Genomic DNA, 2282 nt, shown 5'->3' with positions numbered 1-2282 from the left:
AGGGAAAGGCTTTCTCCCTCTGTCAGTCCTCTCATCAATGATCCCTGGGACTAGGAGCTTCTCTGCACAGAGACCCCAGGCCCGAAGGACTCGCTCTGCTCCTGGCACTGCTTTCTTGGTGGTATGAGGTCCTCGATTCTCCACTTGCTTCCCTTTCCTTTTATCTCTTACAAGAGATAAAAGCTGGTACAGGCCACACCCCAGGGAAAGTCCCTTTACATTGGATCAGGGATGTGACCTGGGTTAGGGTGGTGTTACAATCCCACCCTAAACCTCTTTAATGTAAAATTACAATCACAAAATGGAGGACAACCACACAACACTGGGAATCATGGCTTAGCCAAGTTGATACACACATTTTTTGGGGGACACAATTCAATCCATGACAGGTTCCCTATTACCAGCTTTCCTGTCCCCTCCTGCCTTCTAGTCCTTGCCCCTGTGCTGGTGTGCCTCTTGAGTCTCATTTTGTCCTATGGATCTGTCTAATCTTTGGCTAAAAGGTGAACCTCCAGAGTGACTTCTTTACTGGGCTAAAAGGGTGACGGGGGTGCATATTCTCGGGGTTTCTCTAGTCCCTATCAGGCCAGTAAGTCCGTTCTTTTTTTTTTAATTTAGAATTTTGTTCTACATTTTTCTCTAGCTCTGTCCAGGACCCTCTATTGTGATCCCTGTCAGAGCGGTCAGTAGTGGTAGCCAGGCACCATCTAGTTGTACTGGACTCAGTCTGGTGGATGCCATAGTAGTTATGGTCTATTAGTCCTTTGGACAAATCTTTCCCTTCTGTCTTTAGTTTTCTTCATCTTACCTTGCTCCTGAAGGGGTAAGACCAGTGGAGTATCTTAGATGGCTGCTCATAGGCTTTTAAGACCCCAGACACTACTCACCAAAGTAAAATGTGGAACATTTTCTTTATAAACTATGTTATGCCTGAGACCATGGTCCCCACAGCCCTCAGCCCAGTAATTCGGTCCCTAAGGGAATGTGGATTTGTCTGTGGAGCTTCCATGACCTTACCCTGAACAAGTTGTGCTGGTTTCCCCAGTATTGTGTACTGTCTTACCCTTCACCAAAGTTACCACTTATCTATTGTCTATTTAATGTTTTTCCACCCCTAACCCTCCCCTCCCTCATAACCATCAAAGATTGTTTCTTTTTATGTGTAAACCTTTTCATGAATTTTTATGGTAGTGGTCTCATGCAATATTTGTCCTTTTGTGATTGACTTATTTCAATCAGCATAATGCCCTTCAGATTCATCCATGTTGTGAGATGCTTCACAGATTCATCTTTATCGTTGCATAGTACTCCATTGTGTGTATGTACCATAGTTGTTTATCCATTCATCTGTTGATGGGCATCTAGGTTGTTTCCAGTTTTTGCTATTGTGAACAATGCTCCAATGAACGTGGGTGTGTGCATATGTCTATTCATGTGATGGCTGTTATTTCTCTAGGATATATTCCTAGGAATGGGATTGCTGGATCATATGGTATTTCTATGTCTAGATTTCTAAGGAAACGCCATATTGTTTTCCAAAATGGTTGTACCATTTTTGCATTCCCACTAGCAGTGCATAAGAGTTCCAATCTCCCTGCAGCCTCTCCAACTTTTGTTATTTTCTGTTTTTTTGATTTGTGCCAGTATTGCCAGAGTGAGATATCTCATTGTGGTTTTGATCTGTCTGCATCTCTCTAATGACTGGTAATTGCGAGCATGTCTTCATGTATCTGTTAGCCACTTGAAAGTATTCTTTGGTGAAGTGTCTGTTCATTTCCTTTGCCCACTTGTTAATTGGATTATTTGTCTTTTTGTTATAGAGGTGTTGGATTTTCCTATAGGTTTTAGAGATTAGACCTTTGTCGGATTTGTAATAGCCAAAAAATTTTTCCCAGTCTGTAGGTTCTCTTTTTCTTTTGGTGAAGTCTTTTGATGAGCATAAGTATTTAATTTTTAGAAAATCCCAGTTATCTAGGTTATGTTCTGGAGTTTGTATGTTGTTAGTTATGGTTCATATGCTGTTAATGCCCTGTATTATGGTCTCTAGCATTGATCCTATTTTTTCTTCTATGATCTTTATACTTTTTGGTTTATATTTAGGTCTTTGATACATTTTGAATTAGTTTTTGTATATGGTGTGAGGTATGGGTCCTGTTTCATTTTTTTGCAGATGGTTATCCGATTTTGCCAGCACCATTTGTTACAAAGACTATCTTTTCCTCATTTGATAGATTTTGGGCCCTTGTCGAAGATCAGGTGACCGTAGGTGGATGGATTTACAT

The sequence above is a fragment of the Trichechus manatus genome, unplaced genomic scaffold (genome assembly GCF_000243295.1).
Source record: "Trichechus manatus latirostris isolate Lorelei unplaced genomic scaffold, TriManLat1.0 scaffold00155, whole genome shotgun sequence".
Lineage (NCBI taxonomy): Eukaryota > Metazoa > Chordata > Mammalia > Sirenia > Trichechidae > Trichechus > Trichechus manatus.
The sequence above is the reverse complement of the archived record's forward strand: the minus strand, read 5'-3'. Positions refer to the sequence as shown.